At 38.5% G+C, this 20,264-nt stretch overlaps 1 protein-coding gene across 6 annotated transcripts in view; it reads right to left on the minus strand.

Annotated features, from left to right (window-relative positions):
- CLOCK (clock circadian regulator) overlaps positions 1-20,264 on the minus strand; it is a 128,876-nt gene that overhangs the window by 80,176 nt on the left and 28,436 nt on the right. For 4 of the 6 annotated variants that reach the window (XM_018049470.1, XM_018049466.1, XM_018049468.1 and 1 more), the window contains exon 3: positions 14,067-14,153. The exons of the other annotated variants lie outside the window; for them this stretch is intronic. The gene's annotated coding sequence lies outside the window, so the exon portion shown is untranslated. The remainder of the gene's footprint in view (positions 1-14,066; positions 14,154-20,264) is intronic. 6 annotated transcript variants of the gene reach the window in all.

Below are 20,264 nucleotides of genomic sequence, written 5' to 3' on the forward strand. Positions count from 1 at the left end.
ACTACATGGATATATTAAGTACCTTAGCTGACTATTATTTTTGCAATCCACTGACTGACTGCTTGAACCCCACCTGAAATGATAAGGTCTGAGAAAATCACAGGCCAAGACCCTATCTGAATCTATTCCCTTGATACTCCAAGTATCAAGTTCCTTTGATACTCCAAGGGAGTTGGAACTCCCTTGATACAGACACATTTGCAGTATTCAAGTAAGAGTTGTTGTTTATTCCCTAACTCATGTCCGACTTTTCTGCAATCCCACCGACTATAGCCCACCAGACTCCTCTCTTTGTCCATGGGGTATTCCAGGCAAGAATACTGGGTTGCCATTTTCTTCTTCAGGGGATCTTCCTGACCCAGGGATGGAACCTATATCTTCTGCATGGCAGGCAAGATTCTTTACTGCTGAGCCACGAGGGAAGCCGTTCATGTAAGAATAATCAAGGATAAAAGAGGATATGTAAATGGCATGCTAACTCAGCTAGAAGACCTATGACCAGGCTTCACAGGATGCAACCTAGACATAACAAACAAGCATTATAGAAGAGAGACATACCCTTGATACAGAAGAAACATGATTTGAGATTTCCACTGATGATTATCTTCAAGTCTCCTATTGAGTCCATGTAGTAAATTTGTGTTTCATATATTTTCAGTTCTGAAATTACCACTTGTTTCTTTTATATGGTTCTGTATCAGAGGAGAACTATCATTCTATTCATTTCAAAAATGTTCACTTTTGCCTCACTGCCCAGGGATATAACATAGCAGTTACTTTAAAATCTTTTTCTGATAATTCCATCATCTGAATCATCTCAGGGTTGGCATCTATTTATTGTCTTTTCTTGTAAAAAATAGTCAGATTTTCCTGTTTCTTTGTATGCAAAATAATTCTGTATTTTATCCTAGACATTCTGAATATTAGTTTATGAAATTAGATTCTGCTAACATCTTCTGGAGAATCTGACTTTTTTTTTGCCTAAGTTTATACTACAAGTTATATATTGCCTTCTAAGGGTGGTAGTACTATTGTCAGGTCAGTTTGCAAAGTCTTTACTATGTTACTTGGGTTCATCCTCTGCATGCATCACTCCAGCAAGTCTAGGATTTGACAGTGGTTTACATCATAGGTCAGTTCTCTGTCTTTTCTGTGTTTCTTTGGGTCTGTCCATGCATATGTAGCTCGTGAGTAAGGTGGGACCTTTGTGAGTCTCCCTTCACATTAGCCCTCTTCCCTGTGAGATTTCTCCAGCATGCATCAATTCCACAGGCCTTTTCCCCAAATCCTCTGACAAGAAAAATGGTTTTCTCTCAGTTTTAGTGTTTGTGCCACCATGGCAATGCAACTTTATAGGCAGAGATGGTCTCAGGGCAGGCTTGGGAGAGAAAAAGAAAAAAAGGGGAGGTGATTTCCTTTTCCTTGCCTTCTGGTAAGAAATAAGGGTCTTCTCTTGGGGTTTTTGCAAACTTCCATACCCACTGTGCAGTGCCCTAGTTCAGCCCACTATTTGGTCAAAGCTGGGTCGTGGAAAGAGAGAAAAGGGATACTCACCACTATACAGGCTATTTTTCAAGTTATGACTTCTCAATTTGCCTATTATTAATTTTCAGAGTCCTTACATAGCTAGCTGCTTTTGGTATTCTGTTGAGTATTTCGTTCTTATCAGTCACACAGAGGCTTCCTCCATTTTGGCCTATGCATTGTATTATATCTACTTCCCAACAGACTTTCACCTGACGGCTTTAGTAGTTAAAGGTGGTTCAGCAGTAAAGAATTCACCTGCCAATGCAGGAGACGCAGGTTCAATGCCCAGGTCAGGAAGATGCCATCCTCTGGAGGAGGAAATGGCAACCCACTCCAGTATTCTTGCCTGGAGAATGCCATGGACAGAAGAGCCTGGTGGGCTACAGTCTATAGAGTTGCAAAGAGTCAGACACGACTGATCAACTGAGCATGTATGCACACAACTGGTCATTATCTAGATCATAGTTCTATTAGAAATTGCACTGCGGTGAGCTTCTAATCCTTAATCATAGGTAGTAGCATTTCTTAATACCTATGATTCTTCTGTAACAGTCAACTTTCCCTCTGAACTATTAGGTTATCCTGGAATAAAGCCTGTGCAGAAAATAAAAAATAAATGATCTTTCACTTACCAATGATTCCAGAGTAATGAAATGAAAGTTACTTTTAAAGAACTATTATAAACTTTTGAATTCTTATATATTTGGGTTTCAATCTTTAGTTAATACGTATTTTTAAGCCTACTGTTATGGAAAATTTCCAATACACACAAAAGTAAAAAAGAATAATGATTAACTCATGTATCCATCACCTATTTTCAATAATTATCAAATCATGGTCAATATTGTTTCACCTATTCTGTCCCTTCCCCATTCTTTCCTATCTTCCTCTGTATTATTTGAATCAAATCCCCCAAACTATATTATTTCATCTGTAAATACTCTAGTATGAATTTATAGACTGTAAGGACTTCAAAAAAAAATAATCACAGTATAACTAACTTTAAAAGTTAAAAGATGTGGAAGACCTCTACACACAAAACGAAACATTTCTGACAGTAATTTTAAAAGATCTAAATATATGGGAGATAGTAAACTATGGTTAATGTATTGAAAGTCTCAATATGGAAAGATATTTAATATATCCAACCCATCTACAGATTCAACATTAAACTAGACAATAATAAGAAGAAATAAAAAATACTTAACATGCTTAATATTAAGTAGGGATTTATTATTTATTTACTTCTTTAGGAAACTGACAGGCTGAGTATAAAATCTTAATTGAAATTCAGAAGGGCAAGAACAACCAAAGCAATGTTGACTAACAAAGGCTGGAGGATTCAAAGCTATAATAACTAAGAGTATGGCACTGGCACAACAACAAAGAGACCAACGGAACAGAAGCAGAGTCCAAAAATAGACCCACAAATAAACAGTCACCTTAACTACTGAATTCCGTAGGAAAGTATAGTCCTGTCAATAAATAATGCTGAACCAAATGAATTTCCAAGTAGAAAACAAAATACAACATGAATCCTACCAAACACCATGCAAAAACCTACACACTCAAGTTTATAGAGGGAAACATAGCAGAATTATCTTCTTGATAATTTGAGACAAAGAATCCTTAAAACATGCAAAGCACTAACCATAAAAGAAGAGTTTGATAAAACAGACTTTATTAAAATTAACAAATTATATTAGTATACAATATTAAAACAGTAAAGAAGTAGGACAGAGGTCTTCAATACTTAATCTATCAAGAAACTTATCCTAGAAATAAAGAACTGCAAATCTGTAAGCTAGACAATCCAACAGAAAAACAGGCAAATAACATGAACAGGCATTTCTCAAAAGAGGATAAAACAAAGAATCAATAAGCATATATAAATATGTGCTAACCTTTTAAGTTATCAGGGAATAACAAACTAAAACTACAAAAAATTTCACTAGATTTACAGCAGTTCAGTTCAGTTGCTCAGTCATGTCCGACTCTTTGCGACCCCATGAACTGTAGCACGCCAGGACTCCCTGTCCATCACCAACTCCCAGAGTTCACTCAAACTCACGTCCATCGAGTCCGTGATGCCATCCAGCCATCTCATCCTCTGTCATCCCCTTCTCCTGCCCCGAATCCCTCCCAACATCAGAGTCTTTTCCAATGAGTCAACTCTTTACATGAGATGGCCAAAGTACTGGAGTTTCAGCTTTAGCATCATTCCTTTCAAAGAAATCCCAGGGCTGATCTCCTTTAGGATGGACTGGTTGGATCTCCCTGCAGTCCAAAGGACTCTCAAGAATCTTCTCCAACACCACAGTTCAAAAGCATCAATTCTTCAGCACTCAGCTTTCTTCCCAGCCCAACTCTCACATCCATGCATCACTACTGGAAAAATCATAGCCTTGACTAGATGGACCTTTGTTGGCAAAGTAATGTCTCTGCTTTTGAATATACTGTCTAGGTTGGTCATAACTTTCCTTCCCAAAGAATAAGCATTTTTTAATTTCATGGCTGCAATCACCATCTGCAGTGATTTTGGAGACCCCCAAAATAAAGTCTGACACTGTTTCCACTGTTTCCCCACCTATTTCCTAGATTTACAGAAGAGTTATTAATTTGAAACACTAATAATTTCAAGTGTTATTGAGGATGAAGAGAAACAAGAACTTGTGTACAATGCGGGTGTAAGTGTAAATTGATTCAACAACTTTGGAAAACTAAACTAGGAAGCATCTACAAAAGCTAAACATCCAAATACCCTGAGACTCAGCATGCTCCTCCTTGGTTATTTATCCAACAGAAAGGCATACCTATGTGCCAAAAGACATGCTCAAGAATGTTCACAGCAGAACTGTTTATAGTAGTCAAAAACTGACAATAAACCAAATGCTCATCAACTGTACAATGGATGAATAAATTGCAGTATATACAAATAATGAAGTATTACAAAGCAATGAAAAAGGATGAGCTACTGCCATATGAATCAATATGAATGACGCCTGCCAACAAGATGTTAATCATTAAAAAAATGAAGTTCAAAAATAGACAATACCAATGAAGACTGAATGAAGCCAGAATAATAGTTACCTTTGGGAGAGCATGATGACTGTCAGGGGGCATGAAGGAGGCTCCAGGATTGATGAAAATGTTCTATATCTTGACCTTGGTATTAGTGTTGATTAAACAAGTGCTCACTTCATAAAATTTCATCAAAATGACACTCGGTATTTATGCACTGTATGATATGCATGTTTTAATTCAATAAAAAGCATTTAAAAGTTAGCAATACTACATCAGTCCCTTGATCTTTCTATTTTTAATTTTTTGGTTATTTTACTTGGTGAAACTGAAGTCTAGTAGAACTAGGTTTCTATTATCAGTCTGCCTCCTACTTGGGTACTAAAAGTCATATTTACTTTCTTTTTCTGGACAATTACTGAAGAATAGTCTTATGTGTGGATCCATCCCACATTATGAGGGCAACAAAAGCCTACCCTGAAGTTAGACTTATATGTACAAACTAGATAATTCTAAGATAGTATTTCTTCTCAAAATATATATAATCAATTTTCTATATTGAACTCCAAATCACCAGTTCCCACAGTCTGTATCTGGAAAAAAGGAGGTAAGAAAACACAAAGCTTCTGAGGCTTAGCATCTAAGCTCTGGTCTAGCTAAATTTGAAAAGTTAAAGTCACTCGGTCATCTCTGACTCTTTGCAACCCCACAGACTATACATTAAATTCTCCAGGCCAGAATACTGGAGTGGGTAGCCTTTCCCTTCTTCAGGGGATCTTCCCAAACCAGGGATCAAACCCAGGTCTCCTGCACTGCAGGTGGATTCTTTACCAGCTGAGCCACAAGGGAAGCCAAACTTGAAAAAAGCATATCAAAACAAGGTGTAAGCATAATGCTGCTCTGAAATAAAATGAATTATTAAATGTAATATACTTTTAAAATAATGCATATCACAATGTAAATGCTCACCAAAAAGTCTGTGATTCTTTACACCCAGTTTGAAAAACATTATAACAGATCCTTACTCTTGAATTTCCTTTAATATTTAAGATAATAAAAAATAGATCTACTTTAAAAAAAAAAAACGTATTTTATGGAACTAAGGGAAAACTTAAATATATTTTTATTGAAACAAGCTGAAGTGAACATTAAAGAAAAGTACACGATAAACGAAAGTTTAATAAACTATACCTAAGATTTTTTTTTAAGTTCTAAATTATATTACTATTTAACTATGATGTTAGGAGAACTCCTATATATACTTTATCCAGTCGGCCAAATTTTAACATCTACATCGTCATCTTCACATACAGATGAACATATTTTCTGAAACATGTGAGAGTAAGGTGCATATACCATGCCCTTTTACTCCCAAATACTTAAACATGTACCTCCTAAGAACAACGATATCCTTTTATAATCTAGTGTCTATTTTTTAAAAGGAGTAAACAAAGTCCTTTAGGGCATTCGTCTTCCTCCAGTTTAGGAATCAGTTTAGTCATGTATTAGATTTAGCCATTGTATCTCCTGAGCAGATGATATTAAAGAGGTGCCAAGAAAAAGCGTCTGCCTCCAATGCGGGAGACCCGGGTTCGATCCCTGGGTCGGGAAGATCCCCTGGAGAAGGAAATGGCAATCCACTCCAGTATTCTTGCCTGGAGAATCCCATGGACAGAGAAGCCTAGTAGGTTACAGTCCACGGGGTCGCAAAGAGTCGGACACGACTGAGCGACTTCACCTTCACCTTCACCTTCAAGAATACACAGGGGCTTCCGGGTGCCCTTTCCCAATAAAATCTCTTGCTTTGTCAACACATGTGTCTCCTCGGACAATTCATTACCGAGTGTTAGACAAAGAGCCCAGTTTTGGGCCCTGGAAGGAGTCCCCTTCCTGCAACAAATCGCAGCTCTGGCGGGACTCTTCTTCGCTGAGACTGACATCCTGACCACTCAGGGTACTCAGGGGCCAGCTTGCCTGCCAATGGACCAGACCCAGCAGCCACAACTGGGACCCTTTTGTCCCTGGTCTCCTCCTGACGTGGACAACTGGCCAGAGTGCCCCGACCAATAAGGAACAAGAGACTTTACTGACCTCTCTCCCCTTCCCTCTCTCTTTCCTCTCCTTAATCCTTCCTATCCTTCCCTGTTTTTCTAGTCCCCTGGTCCTGGATGCAGGAATCTGGTCGAAGGGCCCTCAGCCTGAGCTGAGGATTGGAGACTGATCACCTCCTCTTGGCAGAGAACTCGAATTCTGGTTCTGGTCTGGTCTGATTTCTGGTAGGGCCAAGTTCCAGTCCTCCCTTCTCTGGAGGCCCAGGGAAAAGTCCCATAATGCCTGGGTATCTGTAGGTGGCAGGAGACGTCTGCAAGTCCACCCCTTTTGCCCCCCCTCTCCTGGCTTCTCCCCCTTCTTCTTTCAACCTGGCTTCCTTTCCTCCCTCAAAATCTTTGATGTTAGTACTTAGATCTGAAGTTCTGTGTCTCTATAGGAGGTTTTCTGAGAGACTGTATTCTTGTACTTAAGGGCTTCCCTGGTGGAATGTGAAGTCAAGTGGGCCTCAGAAAGCATGACTATGAACAAAGCTAGTGGAGGTGATGGCATTCCAGTGGAGCTGTTTCAAATCCTGAAAGATGATGCTGTGAAAGTGCTGCACTCAATATGCCAGCAAATTTGGAAAACTCAGCAGTGGCCACAGGACTGGAAAAGGTCAGTTTTCATTCCAATCCCAAAGAAAGGCAATGACAAAGGATGCTCAAATTATCGCACAATTGCACTCATCTCAGATGCTAGTAAAGTAATGCTCAAAATTCTCCAAGCCAGGCTTGAGCAATATGTGAACCGTGAACTTCCTGATGTTCAAACTGGTTTTAGAAAAGTCAGAGGAACCAGAGATCAAATTGCCAACATTCGCTGGATCATGGAAAAAGCAAGAGAGTTCCAGAAAAACATCTATTTCTGCTTTATTGACTACGCCAAAGCCTTTGACTGTGTGGATCACAATAAACTGTGGAAAATTCTGAAAGAGATGGGAATACCAGACCACCTAACCTGCCTCTTGAGAAACCTGAATGCACGTCAGGAAGCAACAGTTAGAACTAGACTGGAACAACAGACTGGTTTCAGATAGGAAAAGGAGTACATCAAGGCTGTATATTGTCACTATGCTTATTTAACTTATATGCAGAGTACATCATGAGAAATGCTGGGCTGGATGAAGCACAGCTGGAATCAAGATTGCTGGGAGAAATATCAATAACCTCAGACATGCAGATGACACCACCCTTATGGCAGAAAGTGAAGAAGCACTAAAGAGCCTCTTGATGAAAGTGAAAGACAAGAGTGAAAATGTTGGCTTAAAGCTCAACATTCAGAAAATTAAGATCACAGCAACCGGTCCCATCACTTCATGGCAAACAGATGAGGAAACAGTGGAAACAGTGGCTGACTTTATTTTGGGGGGCTCCAAAATCACTGCAGATTGTGATTACAGCCATGAAATTAAAAGATGCTCACTCCTTGGAAGGAAAGTTATAACCAACCTAGACAGAATATTAAAAAGCAGAGATATTATTTTGTCAACAAAGGTCCATCTAGTCAAGGCTATGGTTTTTCCAGTGGTCATGTATGGATGTGAGAGTTGGACTATAAAGAAAGCTGAGGGCCGAAGAATTGATGCTTTTGAACTGTGGTGTAGGAGAAGACTCTTGAGAGTCCCTTGGACTGCAAGGAGATCCAACCAGTCCATCCTAAAGGAGATCAGTCCTGGGTGTTCATTGGAAGGAATGACGTTGAAGTTGAAACTCCAATATTTTGGCCACTTGATGTGAAGAGCTGACTCACTGGAAAAGACCCTGATGTTGGGAAAGAGTTATGGCAGGAGGAGAAGGGGACGACAGAGGATGAGATGGTTAGATGGCATCACCAACTCATGGACATGAGTTTGGATAAACTCCAGGAGTTGGTGATGGACAGCGAGGCCTGGCGTGCCGTGGTTCATGGGGTCGCAAAGAGTCAGACACGACCGATCGACTGAACTGAAACACCTTTTAAATTGTCTTGGTCTTTATAAGGTATTCTGCAAGACACGATTTTAAAACATAGGTTTTTGAGTAAATCAAGCAGGGAAGTTTCATTAAAAAAGAGATTAAATTGAAGAGTTGGGAAAAGTTTTAGAAGACTCAGATGAGAATATATAAAACTTCCTACTCAAGAGTGGCTTTAGTATATATATATTTTTAAAGTTTTATTATCAAAAGGTTTCTAGATTTGATATTGTTAAATCTTATCCCTCAAGATGTCAAAAAATTATTATAACTTAGACAAATTACTGTTTTCATCAAAATTCTCTCCTACAGTAACAAAATGACACCTAATCCCAGTAAACAAATCTTTAAATGAACTGGAATTACTGTGATCATGCATAGAAATAACAACTATTTGAGATATAAGATATCATGTACTTTTACTCAACAAACACTGACTGTGTGCCAACTATGTGCCAGATTTATGATAGTTACAAAGAGATCAATAATTTTTAAAAATTAGGCATGGTACTCACCCTTAAGAAACTTATAGTTTAGCAAACCTAAGATTCCTGCTTTCAGACAGGAAAGGTATTATTTTTCTCTATTCTGAAAACAAAGCAACTAGGATGCAGAGTGGTAAATGTGGCAAACTGCACACAACTGTGAAATGTTCTAGAGACATACGAAGTTAGTAATAGCTGCTCAGTCATGTCCGATTCTTTGCAAACCCATGGACAGTAGCCTGCCAGGCTCCTCTGTCCATGGAATTCTCCAGGGAAGAATACTGGAGTGGGTTGCCATTTCCTTGTCCAGGGGATCTTCTCAACCCAGGGAAAGAACTTGGGTCTCCCACATCGCAGGCGGATTCTTTACCATCTGAGCCACTAGGGAAGCCACAGAAAAGAGCACAAGAAAGGTAGATCCTAAAACTGTGGTCTTAAATCTCCTAATAGAGGACTTAATTTGCCTCTGTCAGGCTGCAGAAGACTCCTTAAAAATATCCTCCAATCTTTCCACTGACTCCAAAAGGGACCATGTTCCTTAATTCCCAATGTACATACTACCCTTGTTCCATTGAGTCAGCCATCAACCACTTTCCAAATAATATATTAGTACTTTTACATAAAAATATGGTAACAGATATATCTCCTTACATAGAAACAGATAATGTCCTTTACAGATAAACTCCTTACATAGAAAAAAACAGAAACTGCACAAAAGGTATATACTACCAGATACTTTTAGAATGGATGTTATAATAAATATGCAAATCGAAGACAGGCTGGTTATAGTGGTTCTTTAATAATTTAACTGTGTTGGTGATAGGCTATAGTAGGCCATATGAGTCAGTGAAGTTTGGTTCTTTCCAAAGTTGTATGTAACCTAATATCTTTTCACTCAATTAGTGTGAGGAATGACACGGCTAGAAGAAACAGGATGAAGAGTGTTAGAATGTTAATTTTAAACATTCTGTTAGGAGGAGAGTTGAACCTCTAATAATAACGATTTTTTTATACAATTACTAGGCTCTGCAGTCTAACCTGTGTTCTCGGGCAGGGTGTTTTCATGAATTAAGATTATATCATTAATTAGTTTTAAAGTGCTTTTGAAAAGTAGGCCTTATTTCTATCTTTTTGTACTGGGAGAAATATATAATAGAAACTGACTTGGATTACTCTGGTGTAAACTCATATTACATAAAACCTTAACTACTGAATAAATGAATATTTAATATTGGTTATACCATTGGGATGTCCTGACTCAACATCAAGATTCTAAACCCTACTGTCGATATGAACTCTAGAGTAGGACTACGCTGTTATCTGTAGTGTAACTTGCTCCACTGATCAATTTTTTGGATCAGTAAGGGATCAAACATTTTGACTATATGGTCTAAATTTTAATCATTCAGAGACTTTTTTGTTGTCTGAGATCACCCCAAACAAAACCGCTAACCCATATAAAAGTGTTATTATCCCATGATGATTTAGTTCATTTGGGGGCGGGGCATTAATTAAATAAAGCTCCATCAGTCTTCTGGTCTTATTTTGTTATTCCCACCTCTTCACAGGAAGGTCAATTTCACTGATTAAGAAATAGGAAAACCCTTGTGTGGCTACTCACACAAGTCTTTATTCAGAAAACAAGCGATTATGCTACCTTAGCATGGTCAGGATAATAGATGTCACTGGGCAAGCAGTGCCTCTAATATTAGTCAGGCTAGAGGTGACACTCTAGGTAAATAGGCAAGGTTTGTATTTGTTGAATTCCTTTTACTTTTTAAAAATCTTTTAGTAGGTGCATACCTCTGTCAGATTAAGAGTAATTTTAATAAATAATTTAACATTGACTTAGATTTGTTGTTATCTACCAATGATTCCATTACTTATATAAGCTTATGCAAGAAGAAACATTTCCTGTTAGTCATATTAACATTATTGTTTCTTTTAATTAATAGATTAGTCCAGTATTAAACTAGGAGTTGATTTATTGTTGGTATTAAGGTCAATATGTTGCCAAGCTTGAACGATTAATCGATGGCTGTTTTTTAAGGCAACTATGGTGTTATTTTTACTTTCCAGATAAGGTTGTACCCTGTTTCTAAGGAGTTGAAACTTTTTAGATTAACATTTAAAAATACATTAAACTTTCTGACTTTTTAATAGTTTGTAAAGTTGAACTAAGATCTCAGATTTTTTTTTTTTTGGACAACCAGCTCTCATCAGGCTTGTTAGGCTTGTCACCTCTACTTATAAATCTTCTCAGAATTTTGCTATATAGATGAGTTTGTTCTTATAAACTGTTCGTAAGGAACTCATCTGGCTTCCGGGGATTTAAGTTCTCTTTGTAAAAAAATTTCCTAGTTAAATCATTATATAAAAAGTAAAAGGGGAAACGTTTGTTATTACTTTCAATGATTTTTTTTTAAATCATGCCCTTACAGTATTTTCCACATAGCACCCCAAATTTTTAAATTTCCATCTCTTATACTTTAAATACTGGGTGAATAATTTATTTAATCTGCTTATAACAGTTGAATTTGTGGGAGATTTGGGACAGATTTAAAGTATCCATAAATTATGAAACTCCTGAGGGTAAAATAAACTAGGTGGTTTTATTTATGCTAGCCTTTGATTTATCCAAGCACACTTTCTAGTATGCTTCCCTCTAGTATGATTTTATCTCCTCACACGTGTTTGGTACTTGCTAAGAAGTTATAAAGGTTATTAATAATTGAGGAGGGTGATGGGTGAAGTGTGCATGCTTGATGGCCTGATTCAACTAGGCACTCTATTCTTAATTTATTACCATAGCCTCCTTTGGTTTTTAGTTTCATAAAAACTTTCATATAATAAGAAATATGTTCTTGAAATAGAAAATATAGTCCATTTCCTCCCATCCCACAAGTTACATTTTGACCTAATATTTTTATGTGTAATAATTATACCTTCTATTATTCCTTTTTAGAATTTCCTGAAGACAGCAGTATACAGACTGAATTAGCAAATGCTGGTGAGCTTTATCAGGGTTTATCAATTATAGAGCAGGCTCCTCTAGAGGGGTATGAAGCACCATCAAGTCTCTTGAGTTTTAAGCTATTGCTAGTAGAACTCTGGCAAATAATTTTGTTACTGTAATTATCTGAGTTTAGGGCTAAGCATACGGGTTATCTAATCCTGGTTTGAGTCTTAGCTGTCGTGTGATCAAGAACTGTTAAAGTCACTTTCGTAGTTTATTTTTATTTTAGCTATAGCTTTTTACGGTTTAGCTAGAACTTTATTTTTCTTTAACACAATTTACACTGGTTTTCTATTAATTTGAGTTAATCATATGACCACAGTGGCTAGCACAAAATTTACCAACCCTAAACAACATAACTAAGTCCAATTTTCATTCATGGCTTAATTTTTATCACTGCTGTTTCCCATGAGGGTGTGGCTTAAGCAAGGCAATATGACCTACTATTTTTGTGTGCTTGATTATCTGCTTCTTTTAATCATGATTTAGAGGACAGTCTGTTGAAGCAGGATTCCCAGCTGGTACTAGTGGTAAAGAACCTGCCTGCCAATTCAGGAGACATAAGAGACGTGGGTTTGATCCATGGGTTGGGAAGATCCCCTGGAGGAGGGCATGGCAACCCATTCCAGTATTCTTGCCTGGAGAATCCCATGGACAGAGGAACTAGGCGGGCTACAGTCCACTGGGTTGCAAAGCTGGACACAACTGAAGCGACTTGCACGCATGCACTGCTTAAGACATTATGGTAACACTAAAACCTGGTAAAAAACTGAGAGTACTATTTTAATTTTCTTCCTAATATGCCCATTTACATTCACTTTAGAAGAAAAGTAATACCAGAATCAACTTATTGCCCGCTTGAAAACAGCAACACAGGTCTAATGAGAATATGGATTCCACTTTCCAGGATAGAAAAAAAGTATAAGTTCACTCACTGAGAATTGCTTATTAACTCTTGTCTCCCTCTAATTTTCCCCAACTCATTTCTTATCTTAGCACTCAATCTATAAATACTTTTCCAACTAGGTAGAGCAGAGGCCAGCTAACTTACTCTATGCTGCTGCTGCTGCTAAGTCGCTTCAGTCGTGTCTGACTCTGTGCGACCCTATAGATGGCAGCCCAACAGGCTCCTCCGTCCCTGGGATTCTCCAGGCAAGAACACTGGAGTGGGTTGCCATTTCCTTCTCCAATTTACTCTATAAAAGGTCATAAAGTAAATATTTTTGGCTTTCTGGGCCCTAAGGTCTCTGATGCAACTCCCTAACTCTGCCTCTATAGCCTGAAAACAGCATACACAATGTGTGAAAAAATAAGATCGGCTGTATTTCAATAAAGCTTTATTCATAAACAGTAAACCTGAGTTTCATATAATTTTAACATATCACAAAGTAGTATTCTTCTTCCAGGATTTTTTTCCACCAACCATTTAAAAATGTAAAGACTATTCTTAGTTCACAGGTCATACAAAACAGGCAGTAGGCTGGATTTGGTAGTGTGTCCCTGGATGGACAGACCTGCTTATAAGCTGGAGTTGCAGCAGGTGACTGGCCCGTCTTTATCTCAGTCAACTGATCTCTAAACCTAAAACCTGACACAAAATAATCCTCAGTCTACTTTTCATTCATTTGCAAATCACCTTTCTCTCAAAAAAGAAAAGACAAGTTGTAGTTCTTACTTTCAGATGGTAACTTTGAAGAATTTCAAGAACTGCTGAAATACATCTGGATATCATTACCTTTCAATAAATAATTTTTCACTTCTCTTGAGAATAAAAATTCTAAAGATAAATAAAAGCTATCAAAGCAGTTAGCAGGCTATGCTCTAAATGTTTTTATAATAATCTGTCCTATGCTTCTTGCAAGGAGACTGCAAACTTCACTGTACCCAATATTTATGTCAAAAAAAAAAAAAAAAAGAAGAGAAGGCATACTTCTGAGCTCAAAATGAAGACTGAAGATATCTAGTGAAACTCACCAAGTTGTAAAGATTCATCTAAAAGGAATGCAGAATTTTCCAAAGTCATCTTACACTGTGACAAAATCAGCTTCTAAGTTTCAGCAGCTTTACAGGGAAAAAAAAAAAAAAAAATCCATGAAACAAGGGCAGCTATGGAAATAATGTTAACCAAATTCTAAGTAACAATACTGCCAGTATATTTTTTTTTTCCATCCATGTATACCACATTAATTGAGGTTTCCTATGTGCCAGGAATTGGGGACGCAGCAATGAACATGTCAGATTCTATCAACCCCTCTGGAGCTCAGTTTGTAGGGTCACTTCAAATGGGATGAAAGGTTTTAAAACCATGATGGTGTGAAATGGGAGCACGGCAGAGACACAAATTAGTCTGGTGGGAATTTGTTAGAAAATGTCTCCTAAAAGAGAGGCAATTAATGCAAGCATGAGTAGGATCTGGCCAAATAAAGCAACTGGGGAGGGGAAAGAAAGAATATGTTACATTAAAGGGAACAGCATGTTCAAAGGGCAGATGTAGGAGAGGATATGGCATTGTGTGAAAGTAAAAGAAGTCAAGTGTGGTTGCTCAGAGTAAGAAAAGAGATGAGAAGGTATATGGGCAAAGGAAGAAAGTAAGGAGTTAAAACAATTTGCCCGGCATCACTCAGTCACACAGAGCTAACATTTGGCAGAGTTCATTTTAAGCCCTCACCACTTGACTGCAATATAATAACCATTCTGCAGCTTTTCTCAGTCCTCTATCATCAAGGGTCTTAGAAGAGGACCCCTGGGAAGAAGGTTGATGGAAAGTCTTAAGGAGGATGATCCTTTCATGGAGCTTTTGCAAGGGCCTGAGAGAAAAGTGCCAACCTCACTATGAATGGAAGAACTGATCAACCAACCATCAGGAGCCCTCCTGCAAAATGAAGGGAAAGAAGAGCCCCAGCACCATCCTCAATTACTAATGAATAGTTGTTAAGCATTTTATTATGTGTGAAGTCCAGTTGTAAGTGCTTTACATGTATTAACTAATTTAATCCTCACAACATCCCTATGAGATAGGTGCTTTTTATTACTCTCTATTTCCAGTATGGTTTTATGAACAGTCCAATGATCATCATTAATTTTTATTAACAATTGGAAATGAAAATTATTAGAAATGTTAATGATATTTCTTTCCACCATATTAAAAGAATTTTAATTACCCTTCAATAGGAAAAGTACAATTTTAAAGACTGATTAACAAAAACAAAAGATTTCACAACATTAACTGGGTTATTTCTCTTTTAACTAGCAGTTCCGTTAGACAAGGAGTTGGAAATTCTGTTCCTTGCTCATTCATTCACTTACTATGATAGGTTCTACATATCTAATGATATGGGGAAAAAAACACCAAATTCCTGCCCTCATGGAGTTTTATTCACTGAAATGAATATTGATACCCCCTAGCAAATATGTTTTTATAACATATCCTACTTATAAAATGTTCTTATGTAAAGAGTCAAACTCTTTGCTTTTTCCAGTTTTTCTATGGTGTTTCCAGTAGTCATGTACAAATGTGAGAACTGGACCATAATAAAGTTGAGTGCCAAAGAACTGATGCTTTCGAATTGTGGTGCTGGAGAAGACTCTTGAGGGTCTCTTGGACTGCAAGGTGATCCAACCAGTCAATCCTGAAGGATATCAACACTGAATATTCATTGGAAGGACTGATGCTGAAGCTGAAGCTCTAATACTTTGGTCACCTGATGTTAAGAGCCAATTCACTGGAAAAGACCCTGATGCTGGGCAAGACTGAGGGCAGGCGGAGAAGGGGGCAACAGAGGATGAGATCACTGGATGGCATGACCAACTCAATGAACGTGAGTTGAGCAAACTGCAGGAGATAGTGAAGGACAAGGAAGCTTGGCATGCTGCACTCCATGGGGTCACAAAGAATCGGACACACCTTAGCAACTAAACAACAACAACAGAGTCAAACTACAGAATCAAATCTTTATATTGTCTATTCTTAATAGTTGCAGTGTCACATCCAGGGGCGAAAAAAATCTTCAATAGAAATTAAAACGGTTTCTTGCCTTCCAAAGCACAATGCTCTACTCTTGGGTCTCATGGAACAGACCACAAAGGGGAAAAAAGTGTCTAAAAAGGGCCTTTAAAGGAATAATAATGAAAAAAAAAGCTTGAGAAACACTGCTTTAGATCAAACTTTCAATTTAAATCAATATAGAAAAGGAGTAAGTAAAATGACATCAAGAAGAAGCAACCAGATAAATTCAGAATGAGAAATATTCTATAGAACTGACCTAGTTTCTTATATATATATATATATATATATATATATATATATATATATACTTAGAAATATTTGCAGATGAATTAGATGTGGAATATGCTTCAAACAGATTCAGGAGAAGGTACATAGCTGAAGGTATATATGAAACAAGACAGGTCCTGAGTTGATAGTTACTAAAGCTGAGAGTTCATCATTCTATTCTGTACTACTGTTCTATATGTATTCCATTAAAACAAAAGCATGTCTTATTTGAAGAAGATTTTGAACTCTTAACAAACTGGAACAGAACTATGTAATACATAGCTGGTACAAACATTGTCTATCAAAGGTGATCTACAAACCAATATCACTCTTCTCCCGAATAAACTGTACTCATAAGAAAAAAAGGACTCAAGAAACATAACTAACTGCTAATATCCCATATTAATTCTGATTCAAATAACATAAAAAGGTATTTTTCAAACAAGTGGAAAAGATCTGAATAAGACCTAGGTAATATATAATATTAAGAAACTATGGTTAATTTGGTTAGATATGATAGAGTTTATGTAAGAAAATATCTTTGCTTTTTAAAAAAACATATAGAAGTATTTTACCCTCCCTGGTGGCTGAGGCGGTAAAGAATCCACCCACAATGCGAGAGACCCGGGTCTGATCCTGGGTCAAGAAGATCCCCTGGAGAAGAAAATCACTACCCACTACAGTATTCTTGCCTGGGAAATCACATGGACAGAGGAGCTGCTGGGCTAGTCTGTGGGATCACAAAGAGTTCAGTTCAGTTCAGCTCAGTTCAGCACAGTCACTCAGTCGTGTCCGATTCTTTGCGACCCCATGAATCGCAGCACACCAGGCCTCTCTGTCGATCACCATCTCCCAGAGTTCACTCAAACTCACTTCCATGGAGTCGGTGATGCCTTCCAGTCATCTCATTCTCTGTCGTCCCCTTTTCCTCCTGCACCCAATCCCTCCCAGCATCTGAATCTTTGCCAATGAGTCAACTCTTCCCATGAGGTGGCCAAAGTACTGGAGTTTCAGCTTTAGCATCATTCCTTCCAAAGAAATCCCAGGGCTGATGTCCTTCAGAATGGACTGGTTGGATCTCCGTGCAGTCCAAGGGACTCTCAAGAGTCTTCTCCAACACCACAGAATCAAAAGCACAATTCTTCGGCGCTCAGCTCTCTTCACAGTCCAACTCTCACATCCATACATGACCACTAAAATACCACAGCCTTGACTAGACGGACCTTTGTTGGCAAAGTAATGTCTCTGCTTTTCAATAAGCTATCTAGGTTGGTCATAACTTTTCTTCCAAGGAGTAAGCGTCTTTTAATTTCATGGCTGCAGTCACCACCTGCAGTGATTTTGGAGCCCCCCAAAATAAAGTCTGACACTGTTGCCACTGTTTCCCCATCTATTTGCCATGAAGTGATGGGACCAGATGCCATAATTTTCGTTTTCTGAATGTTGAGCTTTAAGCCAACTTTTTTACTCTTTCACTTTCATCAAGAGGCTTTTTAGCTCCTCTTCACTTTCTGCCATAAGGGTGGTGTCATCTGCATATCTGAGGTTATTGATATTTCTCCCGGCAATCTTGATTCCAGCTTGTGCTTCATCCAGCCCAGCATTTCTCATGATGTACTCTGCATATAAGTTAAATAAGCAGGGTGACAATATACAGCCTTGACATACTCCTTTTCCTATCTGAAACCAGTCTGGTTTTCCATGTCCAGTTCTAACTGTTGCTTCCTGACCTGCATACAGGTTTCTCAAGAGGCAGGTCAGGTGGTCTGGTATTCCCATCTCTTTCAGAATTTTCCACAGTTTATTGTGATCCACACAGTCAAAGGCTTTGGCATAGTCAATAAAGCAGAAATAGATGTTTTTCTAGAACTCTCTTGCTTTTTCCATGATCCAGTGGATGTTGGCAATTTGATCTCTGGTTCCTCTGACTTTTCTAAAACCAGCTTGAACATCAGGAAGTTCACGGTTCACATATTGCTCAAGCCTGGCTTGGAGAATTTTGAGCATTACTTTACTAGCGTGTGAGATGAATGCAATTGTGTGGTAATTTGAGCATTCTTTGGCATTGCCTGTCTTTGGGATTGGAATGAAAACTGACCTTTTCCAGTCCTGTGGCCACTGCTGAGTTTTCCAAATTTGCTGGCATATTGAGTGTAGCACTTTCACGGCATCATCTTTCAGGATTTGAAATAGCTCAATTGGAATTCCATCACTTCCACCGGCTTTGTTCATAGTGATTCTTTCTAAGGCCCACTTGACTTCACATTCCAAGATGTCTGGCTCTAGGTAAGTGATCACACCATCATGATTATCTTGGTCATGAAGATCTTTTTTGTACAGTTCTGTGTATTCTTGCCTCCTCTTCTTAATATCTTCTGCTCCTCTTAGGTCCAGACCATTTCTGTCCTTTATCGAGCCCATCTTTGCTGAAATGTTCCCTTGGTGTCTCTACTTTTCTTGAAGATATCTCTAGTCTTTCTCATTCTGTTGTTTCCTCTATTTCTTTGCATTGATCGCTGAGAAAGGTTTTCTTATCTCTTCTTGCTATTATTTGGAACTCTGCATTCAGATGCTTATATCTTTCCTTTTCTCCTTTGCTTTTTGCTTCTCTTCTTTTCACAGCTATTTGTAAGTCCTCCTCAGACAGCCATTTTTCTTTTTTGCATTTCTTTTCCTTGAGGATGGTCTTGATCACTGTCTCCTGTACAATATCAGCCACCTCAGTCCATAGTTCATCAGGTACTCTATCTGTCAGATCTAGTCCCTTATATCTATTTCTCAGTTCCACTGTATAATCATAAGGGATTTGATTTAGGTCATACCTGAATGGTCTAGTGGTTTTCCCTACTTTCTTCAATTTAAGTCTGAATTTGGCAATAAGGAGCTCATGATCTGAGCCCCAAGTCCAAGGAGCGGTGGCTGCGCGGGCGCAGGAGGACCTAGAGGAGCTACTCCACGTTCAAGGTCAGGAGGGGCGGCGGTGAGGAGATACCCCTTGTCCAAGGTAAGGAGCAGGGGCTGCGCTTTGCTGGAGCAGCCATGAAGAGATACCCCACATCCAAGGTAAGAGAAACCCAAGTAAGATGGTAGGTGTTGCGAGAGGGCTTCAGAGGGCGGACACACTGAAACCATAATCACAGAAAACTAGTCAATCTAATCACACTAGGACCACAGCCCTGTCTAACTCAATGAAACTAAGCCATGCCCTGTGGGGCTGACCAAGATGGGCAGGTCATGGTGGAGAGGTCTGACAGAATGTGGTCCACTGGAGAAGGGAATGGCAAACCACTTCAGTATTCTTGCCTTGAGAACTCCATGAACAGTATGAAAAGGCAAAATGATAGGATACTGAAAGAGGAACTCCCCAGGTTGGTAGATGCCCAATATGCTACTGGAGATCAGTGGAGAAATAACTCCAGAGCAAGAATGAAGGGATGGAGCCAAAGCAAAAACAATACTCAGTTGTGGATGTGACTGGTGATAAAAGCAAGGTCCAATGCTGTAAAGAGCAATATTGCATAGGAACCTGGAATGTCAGGTCCATGAATCAAGGCAAATTGGAAGTGGTCAAACAGGAGATGGCAAGAGTCAACGTCGACATTCTAGCAATCAGCGAACTAAAATGGACTGGAATGGGTGAATTTAACTCAGATGACCATTATATCTACTACTGCAGGCAGGAATCCCTCAGAAGAAATGGAGTAGCCATCATGGTCAACAAAAGAGTCTGAAATGCAGTACTTGGATGCAATCTCAAAAACGACAGAATAATCTCTGTTCGTTTCCAAGGCAAACCATTCAATATCACGGTAATCCAAGTCTATGAAGTTGAACGGTTTTATGAAGACCTATAAGACCTTTTAGAACTAACACCCAAAAAAGATGTCCTTTTCATTATA

The sequence above is a fragment of the Capra hircus genome, chromosome 6, assembly GCF_001704415.2.
Source record: "Capra hircus breed San Clemente chromosome 6, ASM170441v1, whole genome shotgun sequence".
Classification (NCBI taxonomy): Eukaryota; Metazoa; Chordata; class Mammalia; order Artiodactyla; family Bovidae; genus Capra; species Capra hircus.